We start from the raw sequence: 26,892 nt of genomic DNA on the forward strand, positions 1-26,892 counted from the left end.
AACTTAAAAAAGAAAGCACAGTCCAGGAAACTAAAAGTGAACAGTCTGTCGTTTATTGGGTGGAGGCGGGGAAGGCATTTTTAGTGGAGGGAGCTTTGAGAGCGGATTTCTCTGAAAAGGAGTTGTCAATACCACATGAAATTAAATTGTTTTGTGACTTTAAAGCCTGACATGACCTGGGCCCAGGTCTGTTGTGCAGACTGATTTCTAACCTGAAAGAGGCACAGCTTCCCAAACATGTGTAGACACACGTTATAAAAACAACTGACCAAAAAACTCGTAGGTCTTTGGTAGCAGGTAATAGTAACCTGAATAAGTGTAGCGCCAGAAACTCGGCTAGTAGGGTCCTACAGGCTTGGCTATCCTGATTGGTTTCCCATATCGCCTCCCTCTCCCCTTTCCCTTCGTGTCCTCAGATTTGGCAATGACGAGATAGAGAGTGTGCACAGAGAGGGCATGAAGACACCCAGCACCGGCTTTGGGGCCGGGGTCGAAGAATGCATCTCTACCCACAGAGATGTTCTAGCAACTTCTTGAAAGTACTCTGACGAACTCTTCATTGGTAGGATGTATGTTATGAGACTCAGAATCAGGAGGTTCTGAATTAGAATGAAGTTAACTGGTCCGTGTGTGCATACAATCTGTGGTCTTGGACTTTTCAAATATACCATTCACTCAATCACTGCTTAATTCAACAACGACGACAAAAATTGTGAGCATTTATTATTTGTCAGGCCTGGGGCTAGGTGCTAGATGTATGCCTCGTTGTTGCTATATGTTTGGAGGCTATTTCATCCCTGACCAAGAAGCGTTAAATTTTTTTCCCTTGGCTAATGACAAGCCCAGAAGCTTGGTCTTCAAAAATCGGAGGTTTTACTGTATCAGCCTTTCTCTATTTGTGAGGATCTGACGTAGAAATGAGACCTACTTAGGAAAAAGTCCCTGCCCTCTCTGCCTCATTCGGATGAATGAGAAGTGATTGGTCCCCATGGGGATGTTCTGCCCTCCAGGATGAACAAGTTCCTCAGAGGCAGCAGTGTCAACTCTATACTCTTCTTTCTCTTGGGAAGGCTACCCTGTCTCCTCCCCGCAGCTGCTACTGCAGCAGAGCTTAAAAAAGCAACAGTGAAGGCCGCCAGGCAGAGGGAGAGCAGAGCTGCAGGCATCCCAAGTTAGACCTTTCCCAGAGCAATGCAATCAATCATGGCTGGTGGGAAGGGAACAGTCAACGCCACGTTTCGAGTACACTGTGGCTCACCCGGGCTTTCTTGGAGCACCGCCGTTTATAAACTCATTCTTATGGGAAGAGGTCTTCCAATCCCAAATCAATGATTTGGAAATAAACTTTGAGAACACAGTTTTCCTGCTGGGGAGGTCCCATACCTGGAGAGGTTGTAAAGATAGAATATAATGAAGACGTGATAGGGCAGGCATCCGTGAGCTCTGAAAAGAACTCATTTAGTGACATCCGGGTGAAGATATGACCTGTGTCCAGAGATGTTTGGGGCCTCGTGTCTGCAGGCAGTATGGTCCGTAACTCAGTGAGGCCTGTTTTAACGTGCTGTTTTCCATGGCCGCTGCTGATTATATCCTAAGCAGCATTCTCCCAGCTTGTATGAATAATGCCCTTTGGTGGAACAGCATCAGGGTGTAATTTGCAATCTATGACTAAAATAAGTACCAGTTTCCCAGAGGAAAGAAAAGTTGTGCTACAAATGGGGAAAATATTATCAGCAGGAAACATGGAAAGGACATGCATTTTGTATGGTTTTTAGAAGATAAATGGCTAAATATTTTGGGGTTATGTCTTTAGAAAAGAGAAGTATGTTTCCCTAGATAAATTCTAACTACCTCACATACAGGCAACCATTTGGCCTATTTTGTGTATTTGAAAATAGACTTATTGTAGAGGAACTATATAGATGGAAGAAAAATTTAGCAAGTTTCATGTAATATACACCATAATATAGAAACACTAGCTTTTTTTCATTGTCTTTTTATGATTTTTAGTTAAGCAGAAATAAAAAAGGAAGGAAAGGGATTGAAAAGAAAGTAAAAAGATAAATGTTGCCAATTTTGGCCATGGGAAACTATACTTTCATAGCACTTACTTTTTCCAGGAGTCATTTGTAAACAACACTAAAAATACACAGGATTTATATAGGAAGTTTCTGTGGACTATATTTCCCACTTGGATCATCCTAGATAAAGAACCACTTGTCTGGCATAGGCTGTATCTACCTAATCAGCCATAACAAATCTAAAGAGACATTCGGAAACATCTGGATGGCTCGTTGTATTTTTTCAGTTCCAACTGAGTATTTGTAATCATGTAGATCAGCAGTGAGCAATTATATTTTGCTTGTGTGACAATTCGGGGAAAAGGAAAGGCAGGCCATGTTTTTCATTCAAAATTAAAATCACTTCATTTAGTTCCATGAAAAATATACATCCTTCCAGCTTGAAATATCTACTTTGTTGAATAGACCAGATAGTTTGAACATTTTAAAAAGTAGTCAATCACCCCCCCACACACACCCCTATACACAGCTTCTTTTACTCAAAAGTATTTCCAGGAACTCAAGTTTCTAAAATAATAAAATCAGTCTGGTAGAATGTTGATACCAAAATGGGACAACAAAGATATTACAAAAAAAAAAAAAGATTAAGTACATAAAAGAGAATTAGACTAAGTGTGGTTAAGAACTTAGATGAAAAATTAGCATATTGAATCCAATAGTGTGAAAAAAGAAAAGATAAGGCCAATGCAGAGATGGTCAGAATCTGGAAATCTATTGATATATTATGTGATATTAATATTTAAAAGTAAAAAAAAAATAAGTAGAAAAAAGAAAAGAGAAAGATCACCTTGGAAAAGAATAATACTTGGTGAAATTAGTAATCACTTATAGAAAAAAGAGCTCTTAAAAAATTGCAATGTGAAATACTACTGAATGTCAACTGTAATTGAAAAAACCTAGCAATAAAATCTTTATAAATATAACGAGAGACATTTACCAGAAATCTACAGCAAAAATCATGCATAATGATGAAATGTTATAAGTATTCCCATTATAATCAATGAAAAGACAAGGATGACTGTCTCTTCCACAATTAAAAAATGGGATGGAGGTTCTTGCCAAGACAAAAAAAAACAGAAATAAGAGCTATTGAAACTAGGAAGAAAAACAAATGTTATGTTTGCTATGATGTGATTATATGTGTAGAAAATTCAAGAGGATAACAAATACCAGAGGTGCCAAAAAAATGTATACACATGACTTGTATTCATCTTTTGTTACTGGTATACAGTGAGCATTACAATTTTAATACAGTTTTTTCCTTTCTTAAAATGTATATACATTTTTGGGGCACCCTTTTTGTATTAGAACTAATAAAAGAGTTCAGCAATATCACTGGAATCAAGTTAAGTGTGCGAAAATCCAAAGTTCGGGGAGAAAGGGTGGACTCTTCTATTAATGATAAAGTTATAATTGATTATGTGAAAACAAAAATTAGACTGAAAATTCCCATCTCACACTCAAAGAAATAGGTTACATGAAAAACAGAACTTGAAAATGATTAGGAAAAGTTATAGGTGAATATTTTTATGACAGGATATAGAAGGATTCTTAAACCCTAAAAAAACATAACGTACAAATGAAAAGACTGAAAATTTTGAGGATATATGGTTAAACTTGGCAGATCAAATGCACAATGCTCATTTATTTCTGTTCCTTGCCCAAACTTTCCAAAAATGGTAGCAAAGAAATTTTAAAAATCATAAATAAGTTCTACAAGGCAAAGAGTGCCAGAAAGAAATCAACAGGGTTCAGATGTCAGCCAAATTTTGGAATATGGAAAATGGACGGATGGTTGGTAATGGACTTAACAGAGATGAGAAACTGAACTTTGGCCCCGTGGGGTGGAAGGCTGGGGGCAAGAAAGAAGCTAAATCAAGCCTCAGAACCATGAAAAACTCAGGATTTGGAAGGCAGGGGAATCTCTGAAGGTGAGGAATGGAGCAGCATACAGATTTGGTTGAAAATCTCAGTAAGGAACAGTTAAAAGCCCATATATATATATATATATATATATGTATATGTATACATGTGTGTGTATGTCATATATATATATATATATATATATATGTTGTTCCCATTGCCCTGTAAAAACAAACAAAACTATACACACACAACCAGGTGAACACCCCCCTCCCAACCAGACATAACAGACAGAAACTATAAGTGTATTTTCTGAAGAGAAGAACTGGCCTCAAAATGTCTGCCACATCAGGGGTCAGGTAAGAAGAGGCTGTGTACTGAAAACAAACTTTTAAGTGAAAGTGTACTCACTCAGTGAACACTGAAAACCCCCAGTCTCCACACTCTGCGGGGCTCCTAGGACATTAACAGTCAGGTTTGTACTCTCCAGAAAAAAAACTGGAATATTCCACTCCAGGGAAACTGGCATGCCCATGGAAAAAAGATGTAAAGGCACATTTGAGGCCCCCCCCCAAATATCTGGCTCATTGCCCAAGGCCCCTTTAGCGAATTCATGCACAGAAACTTCCAATCAGCTGTCCAGTGCCTCACCCTTAAATATGAACATCAAGTTAAGAAAAGGCTCTGAAAGAGAGCTACAGAGGGAAAAAAAAGAAACTCAGGAGAGAGAGGCAGGTTGAGAAACAGAACACTTCAAGAAAACTATAATTACCATCCATATAACTTCAAGAAAACTATAATTACTATCCTCAGAGACATAAGAGGAGATATTATAGCTGCAAAACAAAAGAAAGATGCTTTATAATGGCAGTTTCAGAAAACAGGTGAGAATTCTTGTAAATGAAAAATATAATGACAGAAATTTAGAAAAATTCAATTCAAGGAATGGAAGCTAGAGCTTAGAAAAAAAACTTCTCAAGGAGTAGGAGGAAAAGACAAGATGAAAAGAAGGAGAGAAAGAATAAGAACATTAGAGAAGCAATCAAAAATCCAACCTCTGAGTGTTCCAGAAAAAGAAGACAGAGAAAATTGTGGGAAGGAAATTATCAAAGAAATAATACATTAACATTTCCCCAAACTGAAGCACGCAAGTTTCCAGATTCAAAGGGCCCACTAGGCATCCAGTACAATGCATGAAAACATATTTTTCATTCTGAAATTATCAAGTTCTTGAGGTTATATGCTCCATCCAAAGGAAAAGAATGTTGAGGTTGAAACGAGAAACCAAGAAGGAAGAGGAGGACCCAAATATAGAGGAGGCAAGACCATGAAAGAGGTGAAGGGTGGTCCTGTGATGATGAGGAAAGAAAATGTCAGGTCAGTAGCTGGTCAAAAAAGCAGCCAATTGAAACTGGAGCAGAGGACTCCAGGAAACGTTTCCTCTTTTAAGGAAAAGTCAAATAGAGAACTTACCTGGTATGGTCTTGGGGAAAGCATTTGTACTAGGTACACAGAAAATAAGTCAATGTAACACGGAGGTCATTACAAAACCAAAATATTTGTAGGAGAAATTTGTAGTTCAACTGTGAGAAAAATTTACACTGTCATAATAATGTAAACACTGTATATTGATTCACCAAAACAATGATGATGTAATTAGATTTAGAGGACAATGGGCAAGAACATGTTAGCAAGATGATGGTGGCTAAGAGAGCTAAACCTTCACTTTGTTTAGCAGGAAATAAATAGTTAGTGTCCGCTGTGGAAATTTTAATAACTGGGGAATTAGCATATTATTTAAGAACATGAAAAGAAATACCACCCCCTCCCCAAGGAGTTCACTCATTCACTGCGCAGATATTTCTGTGTACTGCCTGCCAGGGGCTGGTCGAGGTGTTGTGGACCAGAACACATCTTGATAAAGGACATCGATGAGTACCTGAACAAATACATAAATATACAATTCCAGCCAGTGGGAAGGGCTACAAAGAAAAAATAAGAAAGGGTAAAAGAATAGAGACAGTCAGGGAAGCCCTCTCAGAAGACGTTTTTCAATAGAGAGATGACTAAAGCGAAGAAGCAAGGTGCACCAATACATGAAGGGCATTCCTGACAGCAAGAATAACAGGCGCGTATTAAAGGACTAAGCAGGTCCTGAGTAACTGGGGAGGAGTGCTCGCCCATGGCCAGATCGCACCCTCCAGAGCCTTAGAGCCCCCAGAGGACTTTGGGTTTTGTTCAAAGTAAAATGGAAAGTCATTGGAAGATGAGCAGAAATCCGGCGGTCCTGTACAGAACAGCCGGTGAGATTGCAAACGTAGAAGCAGGAGCAAGCAAGCGCCTTTTCACAGGCAAGAGGTGCTGGCTCGGACGAGGGCAGCTGTGGTCAGGGGACTGAGGAAGTATTGCATTTTGGATACATCCGGACTCACCGATGTTCTGGATAAGGGATGCGAGAATAAAGAGAGGACTCAAGGGTGCCTCCTTTTATGGTCTGAATAACTGAGTGAATGGTAGTGTTACTGAATGAATTGGGGATGACTGAGGGAGGCAGAGATTGGCAAGGAGGGGTGGGAATCAGATGAGACACATGGTATTATTAGACTGTTAAAATAATGCAGTTTGGGATCAATTGGATTGTTGTAGCCAACTATTCACTTCCACTTTTAATGGAATTAAACATTCCCATTCTTTGCCTTGTGTCTATAATGTTCTCAGTAGGTAAGGCCTGGCCTAGGATTTGCTTTGACGGATGGGATGTGGCCGGGAGTGACGGTGTGCCCATGAGGAGTGGAGGCTTTAGGGGTCATCCTGTGTTTTGCTTTTACCCTTCAGCGTCTGCCCTTTGCCATGATAACAACGTGCCCTATGGAGTGGGTTGAATGGCGTCCCCCCCGCCCCATTCATGAAAGATACATTCATCCAGAACCTGTACGCGTGACCTTATTTGGAAATGGGGTCTTTGTAGAGATAATTAAGGATCTGGAGATGAGATCACACTGAACGATCTAGCTGGGCCCTAAATCCAATAACAAGTGCCCTTATGAGAAAAAGGCAGAGGGAGACTGGAGACACACAGACTCAGGGGAGAAAAGGGGGATGGGAAGAGAAGATAGAGACTAGAGTGATGCACCCACATCCGAGGAATGCCACGGACTGGCAGCGACCTCCAGAAGCTGGAACAGACGACTAGAACAGATTCTCCCTGGGCGCCTCCAGAAAACCACCCCATCGACACCTTGACTTTTGACTTCTGGCCTCCAGAACTGTGTCAGGATACATGTCTGCTGTGTTAGGCCACCCAGTTTGTGGTCATTTGTTACAGCAGCACAGAAAAGATCATCTTGAGTCCCAGAATGGGAAGACACAGGAGCTGTCCTGGGCCAGTGAGCCTGAAACGGATGAGCAGAGTTGGTACTGACCCGGCCTCACGGGAAAGGAGTAAGAAGCAAACGTTTGTTGTTGCAAGTCACTGAGATTTTGGAGCATTCTTTAACCAAGAAAAACACTAACTAGTATTTATGTACCTCAAGGAAGAATGAAACTAAAGAAATTTACTTAAAGACAATTTGGTTGCTTGAAGATGTAAAAACTTCTGTTCAACAAAGGCTACCATATACACAATGGAAAGACAAGCCACGAGGAAATGTGCAATGTATAAAGCAAAGGATTAGAATCTAGGAGGGGAAAAAAATGCCTAAAATTCAGTTGGTGGATGCAGGGAGAGAGAGAGACCAATAAAAAATGGGACTAGGACATAACAATCCACAGAAGCAAAAGTACAAGGGCCAAAACCCTTGAAATAATGTTCAACCTTATTAGTAGTAACCTTGCATTAGTAGTAACCGATGCAGGTGAAAACATTGACACCAGTTCATAGCCAACGCATTGGTAAAGAAAAAGACATTTAATCTTGTAAAGCTAAAGGTTGTTGATCACGCGCAGAAATTCTTACACATTTTGGGTAAGAAAGGAAATTCACTTTGTAGAGTAATTTGGCAATATCTAGTTCATGTTCAGCACCTGCCTGTCTTATCCAGCACTCCCACTTTTGGGTATATTCTCTTGGGACACTCTCACACCCATTAGCGAGGAGCCACGTAAAAGGAAGCTCATTCGAGTATTGTCTGTAATAGAAATACCACTGACAAAAACCCTAATGGTGATCAGCCGAGAAGAGGCTACATAAACTACGTACAGGATGATATAGGCTGGAATGCTCTACAGTAGCTCACATGAATAGATTAGATGCACTTGGATGTCAAAAGCACATCGTTGTGTGAAAACAACAGCGAGCCACAGTGGAAATTATTCCAGTCTGTATGAATTATTTATGGATCTGGGTAACAGTAGGCGAGAACTACACCAAATCCAATACAGAGGTTGCCAACTAGAAGGGAGAGAGAATGACGCTGGTGACAAAAACCAAGGAGCTTGAAATTCATCGGCAATGTGTAACGGGAGATCTGAAGCCATGATGACAAAATGATTGCATTGGTTAATGATGCCGGGCCATGTACGCAGGTTTGTTGTGTTCTTAAACTATTTCTTTTTTTTTCTTAAGAAACAGCTACGCAGACGAGAATTCTCTCCTCATGGCACTAGTTAGTATCTGGTCACCTATGTGACACTGGGAAAGGCCACGGCCCTTCTTTGTCCTCAGACCAGCAGGGCAACTTCCTCAGGGCCAGCTGACTAGCAGGGACAGAGGACCTGCCCTGAACGTGAAGTCCTCAGCGTAATCACATATTTGTATTAAGGCTTCGACATCGTAAAACCCACAGTTGCTCCTGAAGGATGAACAGCTTAAACCAGAGCCAGTCTTAGCACCTTAATGGCAATTGTTTTATGAATAGGATGCACATGAAGTGAGAGGCTGCACTGATCCATGTTGATGGGGCCCAGAAGGAAGAGAGAGGGGCTGGTCCCGTGGGGTGCCAGGTGAGAGACGAAAGGCATTGGTTGTCTGGGATAAGGATGAAGGCCTCACAATATGGAGAGAGGGCAGGATCAGAGCGAACCCAGTGTAGACGAAGGCGCACCTGAGATAAATCCTGCCTTTCCCCACTTCCACCAAACAGGACTGGCCCATTCCCTGAGCCTCCCTACAGGTAATCTCTGTCTCCTTGTTCCTGGAACTAAGGAGGATAACTGGATGTCTCCATGGTTTCCACTTTTCCCATTTACGCTTTGCCGTTGGATTTACTCTACCCTCAGAGAAGGCATAAACGTGGCATCCATGAGAAATTCCTCTTGATCTCCAATGGGTATCTCAGTCATTCAGAGCTGTGAGCAAATTTTTCTTAGATTGACTGATTGATTCATTTTCATTCATTCATTCACTCAACCAATCTCTGAGCATCTATTACTTGCAAAGCTTCGTGTTAGGCTCTATGCCTTTTATAATCTTGTAAAAACACCATGCCTGCCTTTAAAAAGCTGCTCAGACACGTACACAAGATGGACACCCAGATGGCAAATGCTAAGAGACCCCCTTGCTCTGAACATGTTTACCCAGCGCCGGGTAAACATTTCCTCTTGCTCGCCCATGCTTAATGAAAGCTGTCTGAAACCCAACCAAGACCACGTGGCAAGACCTGGAGTTCCCTCCCAACCAGGAAACATATCCTTCACTGATTTCAGGGGGGGAAAAAAAAAGGTCAATCTCATAATTGGCTTTGCATTGCAGGCATATTTGTGAGGGGTGCAAATAAGAAAACATTTAAAATATTTGATCTATTTTGGGTGAGGTTCTGTAACATGTCATCTGAGAGGCAGTGATTACTCTTGGGGGCAGACTATTTTTAAGATCTCAAAAAAAAAAAAAAGAGAAAACGTATTTTCAAAGAGATAGCCAAGTACTACTGGGTTGTCGGAAAAGTCATGACGTAATTTTTCCATGTTTTTCGTCGCAAAAATGCATCATGACTTTTCCGACAACCCAATATATGGCAAGAGATGGCTGTTTGGAACAAACAACGTGACTGTGGAACATAGATGCAACTAACCACGGATCAAGCTATGCTGGAGGTTTGATCCCTTTGTGTCACAGACAGCACGTGTGAGAGAGACCTGAGATAGCTTTGCAGCTGCACGTCACCTTCTTCAAAGCCTTCTTCACTTGGGCCTGTCAGGCTCATCCCACCTCAGCCTCCCGCATGCCTCCTTCCTCCATTGGTCACTGCGCCCTGTCTATCAACATGTCCCAGGCTTGGGGGGAAAATACCTTTGACTGACTCTCGTTTCATTTAGTGTCACTTTTTTCTTTTCATGTCAAATTTCCCCAAATGATTCATTTATGACGGGCCCTTCCCCCTTTCTTCCTTATGACCTTGCCTCTTCTTGGACCCTGGACATTTTGGCTTCAGCCCCTCTCCCTCTCCTGAGCGGTTCTGTCTGAGAGCTCGGGGCTCCTGAGCTGTCTGCAATCTCCCCCGAGCCTCCTGTCTCCACGTGTTTCCCTCTTTGTCTTGGATAGCTCCTGCCACTGGTGTCTGGCCTGCTGTCTTACCTCTGTGGCTTCTTTTTTTTTTTTTTTTTTAGCTGAGCCATCCTGCCACCTGTTGGCAGCTCAGTGGCAGCTCAGCTCAGCTCGGGCTGGGACTTGAACCACTGTTACTCAGAGCTCAAACTCTTGAGTGAGCTCTTAACCAACTGAGCCACTCAGCCAGCCCCTGTGGCTTCTTTGATGGTTCCACTTGTTCTTTCTTTTCCCTCAATGCAGACATCCCTCAGCGCCCAGGCCTGACAGCTCTCTTAGAGAAGAATAATACTGACTTCACAGGGCAGATGTAAACACTAAATGAGATAAAATATCTGTGAAGTTGCTTCGTGAACAAAATGATCATGTATGTATATATGGGACACATATTTATGAAGTACCTTCCACGTACCAAACTTATCAGTCTTGGAAATACAGTGACATTGTGTACGATATGATAATGCCCTTTCCCGGAAAAGGGGCTTGTATTTGGCTGGCAGGCACGTGGTATCACGTTAAGTGTAGTAAAGTAGGACAGATGTTGCCATAAAAATTCTAAACACTGAGGGTCAGGCTGGGCAACAGAGGAGGGACAGGTCATTTTTATCTCAGTGGGGTTGATCAAGAATCTCATGTATTCTCACATGTTCAACAATTACTGTATTTCCCCATGTATAAGACGTACCCTTTATCAAAAAATTTGGGGTCTAAAAACTGGGTGCATCTTATACAGTGGTTGTAGATTTTTTTACTTTATTTCCCGCAAGTGATGAGGAGCTGTATGAATTTTATGATGAAAAAAACTTGAGTTCAGGGCTGGCCGAGTGGTGCGTTGGTTAAGAGCTGGCTTGGGATGCCAGAGGGTCCTGGTTCCCATCCCACATATGAGGGCCAGTGACACTGCCCTCCACAGCTAAGATGCTGAACAACACCTCAACCTGGAGCTGGGCTGCCGTGAGTCACCAGCGACGGCGTAGGCTGCAGTCCCTGCCGCAGTGGGTTGCCATGGGCTACTGTGTGTAGCCAGCAGCCAGCGTGAATGGCCAGCAGCCGCAGTGAGCGGCCGTGCACAAGTCGGTGACTGATTTGCCTCGCCCGGGAAGATTGCAATGATGGTGCCAACTTGGGCCAGTGAAGCAACGTCCTCCACAACTAGACTGAAGAACAAAAGGACAGCAACTTGTCTGTTCCCCTTCTCCCTCTCTCTCTCTCTCTCTCTCTCTCTCTCTCTCTCTCTCTCTCTCTCTCCCCCTTTTCTCTTCTCTTTTGGGTCAGCATGAAAAGATACAAATAAACAAAATATTAAGGTATCTTGATGAAAACTACTGATGTTCAACTGTTTACAAACCCAGTACCAAAACTGAAGATTGAAGTCAGTGCTTGAGGGCTGGTGAGTGTGGATGTGGGTCTAGGCCATGGACCCTGGAGTGTCATGGCTGCTATCCTAGTTAAGAGGAGCAGGTGGCTGGGGGAGGGGAACTGCCGACTATAGTTCTACACGCTCATGGATTCCAAGCATACTTCAAATAGAACTACCCATGTATGGACATTGGGGACACTCGGTTCACATGATTCTTCTGGAAAACAGAGAAGTAATAATGCCATTAAAACAAACAAACGGGGATGGTAAGAGTTGATTTAGAAACTAGAGTGCCGACTTACTAACTCAACGTGGGAAATTTATCCTGAGACAGAAAACTGAGGTAGCCATTTGAACCAAGGCGCCCATCCAATGGGCAGTCCCCTCAGGACACAGAAAAGAGGTGGTAGGGTTTTGACCCAGAGCCCAAGGGGATGGGCAGTTTGAAGGGATGATTCCAGCCATCTTTAGGGCTATTTCTGTCTGAAGAATTAGATCTCATTGCTGGGACTTCGCCTCCTAAAAGAGTATTGGAGGAATCCTGGTATAGCTTTTGTTCTACAGCTCTAAAACGCCAGCATTCTTTTTGTCTCTTATGCCATCTTTATTGCCTCTATATCTCTTTCTTACTCTGTTGAATGTATAATATCTGAGAAATTTTCCTTGCAATTGCTGATTCACAGTCCCTCTCCCCCTCCCTGTGTATATATAAGCAAGTACTCATCTCCGTAACCCAGCACCTGGTGTAATGCTTCACACAACACATTACGGAATGAATGAGTGAATTTTAGAGAATTTCAACTTCCTGATGTCATTCCTGCATTTGGGGGGTTCTTTTTACAATAGGAACTGTTAGCTAGAAGAGCTTCCAGCCACCCTCCCAATCCAGCACGCTAACATTCCCTTCCCGCGAAGAAAACCGATGCTAGAGATTGCTCAAGTTCAAGGAGACTGAGAAAGCAACATCTTCCAGGCGCTACGGACTAAAGCCAGAAGGCAGATCTATCTGGGTCAGATGCTCTACCTTAACCAGGCTGGAGTATTAAGGAGAGCTGGGTTATCCTCACTTAGGAGAGCGCCTGGCCAGCCCTCCTTTCTCCTTTCTTCACATACGTCCTCTTCATTTTTCTACCTGGTGGGCTCGGGACTAGTCTTTCTTCCACAATGGAGTTATACTATCCAAAATGTAACTGTAGATTTAATTGTAGTCCAACCAAGCTCCCTTGGGGGATACCTTGGATTTGGGGACAAGGCTAATAGGTGAAATGATCCTTCACCTTCCACTTGACTCTGTATTTACTCCCCTTTGGACAAGTCAGAGAGAAGGATGTCTAATGGAGAGGACCCAGTATGGGAGTTCCCAGGTGCCTGCTAAATACCATCCCTTTAAGGCAGTTGATAAGGTGCAAAGGCCTTGTTGTAAATATTTCAAAAATAATAATAAATGAAACATACAAATAATGTCCAATATCTATCTGTATGCACACAAATATCATGTATTAAGTCATTTTCACATAAAGGATGTATTAACTTATTTAATACATAATTTATTTTACACAGTAATATATTACTCTATTAATTTATTTAATACATCTATTATGTGTGAATATATTTAATGTTTTAATAATTATAATTAAAGACATCATTTAATACATGAAATATATTACTTTAAAAAATCGATAACTTTACTATGTGTTAATTTATTTCTTTAGCACTTTTATTCCAAATAACCACACCACCCATATTATCATCACTTTTCTCTTATACACGCCACAAAGTTAATTAGCAAATGTTATAATGTTCACTTATGGGAAACAGAGACAGCTTCATTCAGAACCTGCCCCCTGAACACAGGAAGAGTACAGAATTATGAGTTAAGCAACCTTAGTAAGTCATTTAATCTCTCTGAGCTTTAGTTTTCTCATTTGTAAAATAGCTGGCTTGGAGAGTTGATATGAAGTTCAAATAGATTAATAAATGTAAACATGTTAAGCGGTACTTAGCTGTGAGTCATTATCAGCATAGAACTGAGATAAAACCCAAGTAGCCTCCTAACTGCCAGTGTTTTGGATTTTTTTTTTCAACTTTAAATTAATCTGTTGCAAATTTTCTGCCTACGAGACCGTGAACCTCGACAGATTCTGGAACACCAATAATCTGTGTTCCATAACATGAAAGTTCAGCAGCCACAGAGCTTTTTCTGATACTTGTCATTCCAAAGGAACGGGTGAAATTCCACTGCACAGAAAGGAAAACACTTACGATTTTTCTTAAATGTCGGAATCGGGTATCTTTTGGAAAACAGGGTTGGGGCAGGGAGTGGGGTGGGGAGAAGCAAAAATAAAACTGGATATTGTTGTTTTCATAACATCCTCTCATGTCACTTCTCTGCAATGTGGGCAAGCATTCTGTTTTGTTTATTTTGCATATTTTGTATTGCACTCTTCTTCCCAGGTTTGTGAGTATTGTCTGGTGTGCATGCTTTTTAATGTATATAAATGGTATTGTGCTATACATATCATTCTGTGTCTGATCTTTCTCTCTAAACACTATACATTTAAGGTGAAATAAAACATCATTTGCTTTAAAAGGAGCTTCAATTCTTTAAACTCAAAAGAGATATTGTGATAGGGAAAACTTCAGACAGTGTGCAAGCTGTGGTCAAAATCTTTTAGAACTAAGGGACAATGCCCCTTGGCATCCTTCAAATTCCTCTTTCTTTTGCCTCTAACTTGTAACCTACCCCACTGCCGTTACTTTGTTTAGGTCAACATTACTCATCTGGTTTTCTGCCATAAATTGATCTCCCTGCCCAGTCTACCTCCCCATTCCCAACACTCATCCTCAATCCATTCTTCTTCTGCAGCTAGAACTATACAAACAGGGCCATGCCACCTCCCTGTTGAAAACTCTTCTTTGATTTCACATCACACTCAGAATAAAATTTGACAAGTTCCTCTGCGATCTTTCCCCTCCACCTCTCAGATTCCGTCCCCCCCACCCCCCTAGCCAAAATGGCCTCCGGTAATTCCTGCAACACAACAAAACACACGGCTGCTTGGGCCTTCATAGGTGCTATTCCCTCTCCCATGTAAATACCTGCATGAACCCCTCTTGCACTTTAGATCTCTGCTGAATGCCACTGTATCCAAGAGTCCTCATGGACCCTGCATGAAATGAACACCACCTCCCAACGCTACCTCCCCCAACCCAGAGTTACTTTTCTTCTAGGTCTTTCTCACCACTGGATGAATTACATATTCAATTTGATTAGTTTTTCATCGACTTCCCTCCACCCTTCACTAGAACGGAGATTCACTAAGGACCCATTCTTTGTTTTATTCCCAGCATTATTTCTTGGTACATGGTAGATGCTCAACAAAATTTGTTGAATGAGTGAATGAATGATTCTTGCACTGAAGGGGCTAACAGGCCATCTCTTAATAATCTAGCTCCACTCATCTTTCCAGTAGCACCTTGGTCCTCTCCCGTCCCTCCTCGGCACACGCTTACGCATACCCTTCATGCTAGGCTCCAGCCGGGTTGAACTTTTTTCATTTCCTTCCAATTGCTGTGCTCCCTGGTGTCCTCAGGTGCTCATACATACTGTTCTCTCTGCCTTGAACACTGTTCCCCCACATCTGTGTCCGGCTAGCTCCTTCAGGCCTTCCTCTAGGGGGCCTTTCTGACTGCCCACAGCTGAGTTTTGTACTCCTCCTAGCCCATGATACAGTAAGCTTTTGTAATTGCCTCTTTACTTATCAGTACCCACCATCCACTTTGAACTTCTTGAAGAAAGATAGGGACAGATCTATCCTTTGATCATTATCTCTGCAACGCCCAGTACAGTGACTCAATAAATATTTATGGAATGATTGGTCTCTCACCAGTATATCTGTAGACTCTAAGTTACTGGAGGTCATAGCCTATAGGTTTAATTGGCTCTGAGTGGCTCTTAAGACATATGATGGTGATGCACCTGGCACTGTAGCATATGTGTAAGTCACAATGCACTAGCTAGAAAAATCTACAAACTCTTCGAGGTATTACTTTATATTCAGAAATAGCCGTGTGGCGATGTACCGAATCCAGCGTCCCATGGGTTTTTTTAAACAACTCTTGGTTTTGGGAATTTCCATGTGACATCATCTGTGTGAAAGGCTCTAGGGCTGGAAGAGAAGGGAATAGAAGAGGGTACTGAGCTGAATGCCTGGGAGTTAACTGGATCTTGTGGGTTATTTTAAGTATATATTTCCAGGAAGAGAATGTCAAGCTTATGTGAACTCCATTTTCTCACATGTCAACATGAAAACAGCAATAAAGGCAGTCTCCTTTCCAGCATCCCTTTGAGGAATAATAAATAAATGTGATAAGAAACTGTTTCACAAAATAACACAGACTTTGAAGTATAAAGCAGCCAGCCAGAATTCCACATGTAGCTGGAAATGGCTCCACATTTTAACCATTCCTATCAGTCTAATAGGTGGTGGTCAGAACCTCTCCACCATCACATTCTTATAATTGTACACACACATTCATACACACACACACACACACACACACACACACACACACACACACACACACACAAAATAAATGCTATGAAAATTTTACAGAAAGGAAAACTAACTTCATGTTTTTATAAATATATTTGGATTCTTACCTCAAATCATCAGTTCATTTAAAGTTTAAATGAACATTACTTAATATTCATTTACTCACTATTAATATGATCATATATATATGATCAAGTCAACAAGGCAATCATCCTAGTTCTAAAATGAGATGGTTAGACTAGAAGATCTCTAAGGCATTTTCACTCCTAAGAATCTATGAGTCTAGGAGTTTTGATTTTGACTTTGCATTCTCTCACACATGCTTTAAGAAAGGAGAACAGAGTTGCACATGACAGCCCGAATAAGTCAGTATTACTCAAAACTACCAGCATGTAGGATACACCCATAGAAAGTTTCTAGGTGGGTAGATGCAGACTATGCTTGCACACTCAACACAATCACTGTGCCCCAAGTATGAGTCCAATGCAGACCTTTCACTCTCATGAAATAGATGCTCATGCATAGTCAACAGTTCTATGGCTGGGGTGAGTGAGCAAGCTATCATCCTTTGTAGCCATTCAAAACCAGTTTCACTGGACTCCATATTTTGAAAACTGTCACAAAGTAGACCATTTGAACTTTTTTACAGAAAGCCTCGATAAGAGCTCAGATCTGGAAACTGCTAAAAGTCTCTGGGGGGTAATTTCATGAGTAACCTTGGTAGTATGTGGAGTGAGGTCTTGAAGGAGCACAGAGCTGCAGAGTCTAGGAGTCCACACGCCAGCACATAGCAGATAGCAGGCTAATCCAAGCCATCTGTCTGATTAGAAAAATAGTGATGAAGAATGGGTGTTGAGGATAGAAAGAGGACAGTACTGAGTGCTGTCCAACTCCAGAGGGAGTCATTCACATTCTCTCTATATAGACAGAGCTCCCTGGACAGAAAGGACAGTAAATACAGTGGAGTTTTCATTCAACTGGTCCATATGGAAAGCAAGTATGGATGATAAGATTTCCACTTCAGGTAGTTTTTTGTTTGTTTGTTTTTGCTTGTTTTTTTATTTGTTTTGTTTTGTTTTTACCATTAACCAAATAACTAAGTTTTGGGTTTAAATAAATCCCAGAGAGAAAATTAAATTGACTCCGCTTTCTGGCAAAGAAAGTCAGATTCATGCCAAATTCTAATATCATGTCTTCAAGCATGTGAAATAGCCACTCTGAATAAAGCAAATTAGTAAAGTGCCTAGCAAAAAGAAAGCATAAGTGATGCTTTTAATGTTAAGCCTAGTACTAGCTTCGCTCGTTCTGCAAATATTTATTCAGTGCCTACTATTTGTCAGGCTGTGCTATCCAGATGTATGCTGCATTCAAGGTTCTTAAGGCCCATGGAAAAAAACTCACATGTTTATAATACCTTTGGGCTCTTGTGTGCAAGTGATCAATTCACTTAAAGTTAAAAGTTTATTAATTCATTTTTATTAATTTACTATGTATGTGGTTAAATCAAGTTAAGAGTTTTCAAGTCAAGCATAATTTTCAGAAAGAAATACAACAAGTCATCTGTTTAACTGGGCATCAGGACCTTGTGTCTAAGAATCATGTAAGATCCACTAGTTCTAACTATATATTTGTAACAGTCTCTAGAGAGAGATCTTCACTGTGAGGTCTTTATAAAGATAACAAATAGATTGTTGAGACTGACTGAGCCTTTTTTTCAGAAGTGAGAACTCTGTGTAATTTCTAATACATAGTTTACTATAACATCAAGTTGTGTACTATAGATTAAAGTCAATAAGGATTAGTTTTTATTTCAGTCTCATACTCTCACTTATTAATACACAAAAATCACGCTTGACTAGTGTAGCTAAATGAATAGTTTCTCTAAATATTATTTTAATTATAAAACAATGCAGCGTCCCAAGTGGACTCAAGAATGTAGAAAAAATAGTACATAATAAAGGTAGTGCAACGATGTCTATCCAGTAATTTGTTGAGACTATTGGTTATCCACTAGGAAAAAATGTTTAGATCCCTATTTCACATCATTCACTAATGATTTTAATATACATTAAAGATATAAGCATGGAAAACCGATGAAAACAATCAGAGGAAGTACAAAAAATGTTTCATTCTGTTGGGTAGGAAAGACCATCTTAAACAAGACTGGGAAGGCAAATAACACAGAGGAAAAGGCCAGTAGACATGACTTAAAAAAAAATGCCTTCACCACGATGAAAACTAACACAAGCAAAGTTAAAAGACAAGAGACAGATTAAGGATAAATATTTACATAAATCATCACAAAGAAAAATTAAGAACTGCCATGTATGGCTTTGTGGGCTGTGTTCTGCACACCACCAGGGGGAGACATTCAAGTGGACTACAAGGTGAACGGTAACCTTGACGTTTCCCTGATCCAAATCTATAATATACAAAGCACTTCTGTATCAATAAGCAGAAAAGATCGATAAACCATCCAATGGAAAAGCAGGCAAAGGATGTGAAAAGTGAATTCATGGAGGAGGAAATCCAATAGTAAACACACACCAAGAATTTCAATCTTGCTTATAATCAAAGAAATGCACATTGAAATAATGGTGAAGCATGTTGTCACTGTTCCAATAATGAAAAAATGTTTCATGCCAATAAAGAAATACCATTTCGGACTGACAAAATTTAAAGTAGTGCTGACTAGCGTATGGTGAAATGGTATGCTCTTGCATTCCTAGGTAAAGTGTGAATATGACAATATCGATTTAAATTAAAAATGCATATACCCTGTGGCCCCACAGTTTTGTTTCTCATGCTGTGTCCTAAAGAAACCTTCATGCATGCATGAATACTACTTGTTGCAGAATTGTTTGTATTCACATAAATTGGAAACAACTTAATTGTACATAGATAGAGTTTAGAAGCTGAGTAGAATCAGATAGATCTATATATGTGTTCAATGAAGGATCTCCATTATATACTGTTGAGTGAAAGAAGTTTCATAACGATATGTATGATATAATACCAGATACATAAAACACGCTCTCATTTACACACATGAATCAATATCATATAAACACATAATTTTTTTGGTATGTGTAAAAGTGTTAGAAGGGCTATGCTTCTGTTAACAGAGGTACCTCTGGGAAGTAACGGGGATTAGGCACAGAGATCAATAGTGGATGTTAGTTTACTTTCAATATTTGAATTATTAAATTGAGAATATATGTATTATTTTGTTGATACGTGTTTTTTTTTAAATATGCACTTCTGTGTTTGTACCTTGAGACAAGGATGCTATTAAAAAGCCACAAAGAAGATATGGTGCAGAATTTTAAAAGTGACAATGGCAGTTGTACAAGCTACAATAGCCAAAACTAACATCTTAGTACACACCTAGGTTTATCTAAAGAAGGTTGTATCACTTGTTATTCATTTCTCTTTCCCCCCTTCCCTTTATGACGTCCTCCTTTCTACATCACAGGCTCGGGGACCTAGCTCTAGTCACCTAAGCTTCTTCTCTCTCCCTCTGTTATGACTTCCCTGCTCAGCATTCAAACCCAGGATGGTCTGATACAGAATTGCACTGCTGATATCTCCTAACAAAAAACAAAACAAAAACAGACTGCTATCTAGATGGACAGGCCTAGACCTCATTCCATCCTACAGAAGCCAGGTGCTTACCATCCATACTCAGGGGCTACCTATGGAGGGGTCCTCAGACTTCTGTCCTGACTGAGAGAGCTGAGTCTGACACCTGCCTCACATCAGTGCAGCAAGGGGAGCTTGCAAAGGCAGCTGGGAAATCAGGGGACCAGAGTTTGCACCAGAGCAGACAAGCACTCAGATGGAAAACACAAACTTGGGGAGTCAGAGCAGGCTGGGGCGGGACGAGCAGGAACCTGGGAATCAGAAGCATGAAACTAGAATAAAAAGGTATAGAACGACCTGTAGTCCAGGGCCAATGCCACCAGGTGGGAGAATACAGAGCATGGAGAAGGGGCGACAACAATGGGAAGAGCCCCACTGTGGTCCCGAGTCACATCCCTACCAACGGGCTTCACTGTACTTCTCCTGAGGCAGTCGACCTGGGCCAGTGCCTCTCACCTGCTGTGCTTGTCAAAACCTAGCAATGCCCAGCCTATACCAAGTCCAATTAAACTTGTATGTTTTGGGTAGAGCCAGACATCATTACTTTAGTACACTTTTTTGGAAGAAGTAAGATGACTTCTCTCACTTTTTTTCTCACATGAGAGCTCAGGGTCCGGATTCATACAGTCATCACAATTTCTGGATCCTTAGATGAAAAGTTATCTTCAGAGCTGAGCCTTCTGCAAGACAGACCCTCGACCCCACCCCAACCTCCAACAGCTTGCAGCATGCGCACAAGCCCACCATCACAGTCCATTGTTTATTTTCTCTCTGAAAATAATACAGTCAAGATTGAACAGTATATATTCTTTTAAGATTTTTATTGGGGAATTGGGGGAAGGGGAACAGACAAGTTGCTGTCGTTTTGTTCTTCAGTCTAGTTGTGGAGGACGTTGTTTCACAGGCCCAAGTTGGCACCATCATTGCGCTCTTCCCAGGCGAGGCAGATCAGTCGCCGGCTTCTGGACAGCCACTCACTGCGGCTGCTGGCTGCTCACGCTGGCTGCTGGCTACACACGGTAGCCCACGGCAACCCACTGCCACAGGGGCTGCAGCCTATGCCGTTGCTGGCAACTCATGGCAGCCCAGCTCCAGGTTGAGCTGTTGTTCAGCATCTTAGCTGTGGAGGGCAGTGTCACTGGCCCTCATATGTGGGACCCGAACTGGGGCCCTCTGGCATCCCAAAGCCAGTTCTTAACCATCGCGCCACTTGGCCGGCCCTGAACAGTATATTTTTGATAACGAGTGCAAAGACTGGAGGTAGTGTCCTACCTGACATAAATCAGGCTCAACATTTATTGGCAGAAATGGAAGTTGTGCAATTCCTCGGTAGTGGTTATGCATCCTTGACACATTTATCTTCTAGCACCTGAACCCTGTACAGGCATGGGCACATATGAAATTCCCCACTCCTAATGCCTCTTCTCTGGCTCTTGGAAGTCGATTTATGAAGGTATCACTGTACAGTATATAGTTTTACTTTTATAATTTGGGTGGTTTGGGGTAGCCAAGAGAAGAAGCTAAACCTTTGCATGCTGAAATAATAATCGACTCCTTTGAGAGTCTTGGGCGGGATGTGCAAATGTCAACACACAATGAAAAATCAATTAACTTGCAAATTGTTTGACTGGTTCGTTATTGTGACTAAATAACAGAATTTTTTGGCATTACACAGATAGCTTTATTTTCTGACAGGGTCAAGGTGCCTGGTTTCACCTATGAAATAAGCATTCTGTCCAAGTCACATACCCAAGATGGGTCACGAAACTTTGAAAGCTATCCCCTTAAGCTCTCAGGTCTGCGCTCCGGATTCCTCTGCCTTGAAGATCCCTATTAACCTGCTCCTGGAAATATCTGGCACATCCTAAGTCTAAAATGCTGTATGAACGACATCATTGGAAAAGAAACTATGAGGCCTTGAGTGAAGAACCAAAGGACTCCATAGCACAGACGATGGATGTCATAATTTTTTCTACCAACAATACAGGCTTTGGAAGAGAAAGAAAGATCTGGGAGGTAAGTGTCCCAATAAAAAGACGATAATGAGGGCCAGCTGAGTGGCGTGATGGTTAAGAACTGGCTTGGGACGCCAGAGGGCCCTGGTTCAGATCCCACATATGAGGGCCAGTGACACTGCCCTCCACAGCTAAGATGCTGAACAACAGCTCAACCTGGAGCTGGGCTGCCGTGAGTCGCCGGCGACGGTGTAGGCTGCAGCCCCTGTGGCAGTGGGTTGCCATGGGCTACCGTGTGTAGCCAGCAGCCAGCGGGAGCGGCCAGTAGCCACAGTGAGCGGCTGTCCAGAAGCCGGCAACTGATCTGCCTCGCCAGGGAGGAGCGCAATGATGGTGCCAACTTGGGCAAGTGAAGCGATATCCTCCACAACTAGACTGAAGAACAAAAGGACAGCACCTTGTCTGTTCCCCTTCCCCCAATTCCCCAGCACTGTTCCCATCCCCCAATTCCTCAATAAAAAATCTTTAAAAAAAAAAAAGACGATAATGAGAAATGAGATTTAAAAGTCCAAACTATGGTTTTAGGTGTTGGAATGAATGAAGAATTCTTGGTCAGAAAAGGATACTGAATCGGAGTCTAGACAACCTGATTGAAAAATTTCAAATTAAATAAAGGAGAGGGGAACAGTCACCTTGATAAACCTATGAAAGAGGTACCTATAGGGGACAACAAGTACAAGTAAGGTGAGAAGATAAATAAGAGTGTTTGAGGTGCCTAGGGTGTTGTGCCCAAAAATATTAGATGGGAGATGGGAGATGAAAATAATACAACCTCAAAATATTTATACTAGTAATCGCTGTCACTGGTTATTTACTATCAGCGTATCACTTTTAAACTTAAGGATAACCCTATAAAGTGGGTACGATTATTACTTCCATTTTACAGATGGAGAAAATGAGGCTTATAGGAGCTAAGTGACTTGCACAAGGATACACAGAACTGCTAAATGGGAAACCAAAGATTTAGACATGAGCAATGGGGCCAGAGCCCACGCTACATCCTACTGTCTCTGCAACCTGCCGAAGTGTGTGTTGTCAACAAAGTAAGCTTGTGATTATACTAGAACGTGATTTTTGAGACATGGAGGGAAGGGACTCCAGGTTACAATCCAGTGATGGAAAAGGGTGTCTTACTGTGAAACAGCAGGCCTGTTATAAGGGGAGACTGACTGATAATATATGTCAAGGAGGTACTGACCTGAGTAACCTGCCAATGGAATGGGGTGTTAGAGGAGAGCATAAAGGAGCTGTTTTGGAACTTTGCTATGGACCCCCTGATTAGAAGGAGAAAACGAATCACACATTTCTGACAGATAAAACTAAAACAGGAGTAAGATCTAGAATTGATCATTGGATACACATCGTATACAGTGGCAGACATGTTCTTGACTTGTCCTTACCTTTCAGAAAAAAAATGGAAGTTGATTTTTTTTCTTTCAATAACTAGGAAAGAAAGGATCAGCGTGATCATGCATATAGATGCCTTAGGCTTGAGGAAGGCAGAATTTTTAAAGTCTAGGGAAGAAAGGCAAGATTCTCCCTTCCAAGAAAAGGTACCTGGAAAGACCACAAATAGAATTCTAGCTGTAATTAATAATACGTGATTCTAATAGAAAAGAACCAGGTGTTTCCCCAAGGAGCTATAAGGAGAGTGTGTCTACGAATAAGGTGTTACCTCTCAGCTCCAGTGCACCCTTCTTTATTCTGCTTTGTGATGCTGGCTGGGGCTCTGCACAGCACATTTCTGCTCTGACAGCCAGCTGGGCTCTGCCAATAGGGGGCGCCAGAGGGAGACCACCGCACTGAATGGAGGAAGGGAAGGGGGTTGCTCGTTCCTGTCTGCTGGCAGGTCTTGAGACAATCCCAGCAATAGTAGTTCCTTCTTGAAGTGGCAACTGAATCTAGTTTGCAGTTTTTCCAACCCTCGCCATATCAGGCCTCCACCCAATCCCTTAAGACATCTAATCTGTGCTCTCTCCTCAGAAATCGAGGTTTTCTGAGGCCTCTCCTCCAAGCTCAGAGGGACCAACGCCAGCTAAGCAGCCTCTTGTCCTCAGAAATCTGAATTTCAGCACTGTGGGACCCCTCCTTTAAGTTTCTAAAGCTTAATAACCCCAGCCTCTTCCTGCTGTTCTTTCCATCCTACGGGCGAGAGCTGCTTCCGGTTGTTGCTTCCTCCGTGATATCTTAGAGTTCTCCTCGTATCCTTTTACTGACCTTCTTAACAGTTTTAGATCTCATTAACAGTTTTTAAAAATATCTTAAATTCTCTCGGTTCAAATAACAGTAGGGGTTTTGTCTCCTGAATGGACCCTAACTAACAGAAAAAAGCACTAGGAATACTAAAGCCCTAAATGAGCAGAAAACAGCAAAAAATGTCCAAGGCAACCAACGGGGTTTTTTTAAAGGAATTTCCTGATTAAGAAGGAGACCAAGGAAAAGCCAGATGTTTGGAGAGGATGGTACAGTGGTAAGTGTCATTTTATTGGAGGATTTAGACTGTCAGCTGGATCATCAATGGGTAGAAACGCGGCAGAGGAAGTCATAGATTGGAGTGGTGTTCACTCAGATGACTGTTAGGTCACCAGATTCTGAGAGGCAACACCCAGCATGACCCCAGAGCTGCCAGTGCTCTCACGTTATCAGGACACTTGCTGTGGGATTTCTGAAGGGGTCTTCTTCCTCATGCTTCTCTAGTTCCAGAGACGCGTACCTTCTCGTTTCCTTCTAGAGGGCTATTCTTTACCATGAACCCCATTCCCTAGAGAATCTGTTCTTTCTGTGGTATCAAGAACCTCTTTTGTCTAACCCAGAACTCTAGAAACCTGTTTGTTCTCTAAATTAAATTACAGGAATGCTGTCCATCCTTGCACCTCCGGCACCTCAGAGATCTGTGTGTTTCCGTGGCACCATCGGACCTTCCTGCTGTCTTATGGAACTCTGGAAAGCCCCCCTCTAGGGCTGGCTAAACAGAATTCCTTCACAATGTTAGAATGACCACCTAGCTCCATGCCAACATCTGCCCGTTTAACTTACTCTTCTGGCTTTGTCCCTTGCAAGTCTCATTTCTTGCTCTGTACCCTTGCATCACTTCCATTGTTGGCTCCAGGGCTGACAAGTATTCCTTTGTATTTGTGAAGAAAAATAAAGTCCCTTTTCTCTTTTTATTCCTCTAGCCTCACTAGATTAATCACCAATTCTTCAGACATTAGTTCCCACCAGCTTCCTCCTTCCCCAAAAGTCCAAATTGAGGGAAAGATCCAAATGCTAGAATCCAAGCTCTGAACCCTGAAGGTACCACTTGCCTGAGATTCCAGCCCAATTAAGCTCTTCCCACTGACCGCCTAAGGTTCTCTCCAGTCATCCTGAACTAACAGCAGCTGCTTCATCCAAGCCCCACAACCATGACAGATAACACTGTACACCACAATGGAGAAATACATTCCACCATCACCACAACAAAAAGGTTTCCAAGTCTTCCGAAACTCTTGGAAACTGAGCAAAAAGGACAGGCATTGAATTCATTCCTTTCCAACTGTCTTTTTACTTCTCTTCCTTCTACCACGGTTCTTTATCTTCTCATTACTTAGTCAGACCACATCATACCACATATTACACAGACCAATCAGGAGATGAAAGGCGTAACTTCGAGGACACTAAAGGATATACAGTATATTTTAAATCGCCATGTCTAAGAGCAAAACAACAATCCCCCCTTTAAAACAATGTAACCAGGGAAAATTTATCAGAGAAGATACCTCCAAGGAGTGAGAGCTGAGTGACAATTGCCCCTTGGAGTTTATGTTAAGTCCACCCTTCTTGCATATGTTTTGATTTAAAATAGTTACCTTTTGTTCAGCTGAGCTCTCAGCTCCCAAATCTTTCTGCTTTCAATTCTTCAAGGAAGGCACCCCTGAGTACAGTGTGAGGCAGGCCCTTTAATCTAGAGTTCTTGCAAACAGCTTGCTATTTTCAACTAAATCTAGTAGTGGAATGCAGGCTTCACTGGCCCCACCCTATTTCTCCCACCCAGATATTTTTCCTTTTTGTCCAGCAAAGTGTCATCTGTTCCCAAGAAAGAAAAAAAAAAAAGTAAAAGAAAAATGTTTACTTAAACTATTACACTCCCAAGTGCTTAGTCAATTCTGACCAAATTTAAGATACTTGATGTTAAGTTGTGATGGCGAAAATAAGGGAAGCATTTCTTTGATTGACACAAAAAATGGGAGTTGAAATGTCCCTTTATCCCCAGTTGTAAGAACACTTAGGTTGTAGGTCACTGCTGTGCATTCAATCTGACTTTGGATGCATTTAGTATTAATAAACACACACTGATTGTGTGCCTTTTGGCACAGTGCCTACAAGGGACTGTGCTAAATAATGAGGGGATACAGAGTAAGATATGTCAGAGAACTTGCCTTCCAGGAGCTTAAAAATCAGGTAAGTAGACCGGATACGATTTGAACATAAATTGCTCTGATAGGTGGCACAATGAAATAAGTACCATAAATAAGTGTCCAGAGACAGCCAGCCGAGTGGCACATTGGTTAAGAATTGGGTTGGGGCGCCAGCTCTGAGCAGCAGAGCCCCAGTTCGGATCCCACATGAAGGTCAGTGACGCTGCACCCTCTATAGCTAAGATGGTGAACAACAGCTCAACCTGTAACTGGGCTGCCGTGAGTCGCTGGCGACGGCGTAGGCTGCAGTGGGCTCCCGTAAGCTACCGTGAGCCTCCGGCAGCCAGCGTGAGCTGCCAAGAGCCGCCGTGAGCGGCTGTCCAGTGGCCGGCAACCAATCTGCCTCACCCGGGAAGAGCGCAATGACAGCAACTTGTCTGTTCCCCTTCCCCGATTCCCCAACACTATTCCCCTCCCCCAATTCCCCAATAAAATCT

At 41.9% G+C, this 26,892-nt stretch overlaps 1 protein-coding gene across 2 annotated transcripts in view; it reads right to left on the reverse strand.

Moving 5' to 3' along the window:
- CALD1 (caldesmon 1) overlaps window positions 1-26,892 on the reverse strand; it is a 220,033-nt gene that overhangs the window by 187,788 nt on the left and 5,353 nt on the right. Inside the window, exon 1 of one of the 2 annotated variants that reach the window (XM_019654800.1) lies at window positions 25,847-25,955. The exons of the other annotated variant lie outside the window; for it this stretch is intronic. The gene's annotated coding sequence lies outside the window, so the exon portion shown is untranslated. Of the gene's footprint in view, window positions 1-25,846; window positions 25,956-26,892 lie in introns of those variants that run through there. 2 annotated transcript variants of the gene reach the window in all.

The sequence above is a fragment of the Hipposideros armiger genome, unplaced genomic scaffold (assembly GCF_001890085.2).
Source record: "Hipposideros armiger isolate ML-2016 unplaced genomic scaffold, ASM189008v1 scaffold_231, whole genome shotgun sequence".
Classification (NCBI taxonomy): Eukaryota; Metazoa; Chordata; class Mammalia; order Chiroptera; family Hipposideridae; genus Hipposideros; species Hipposideros armiger.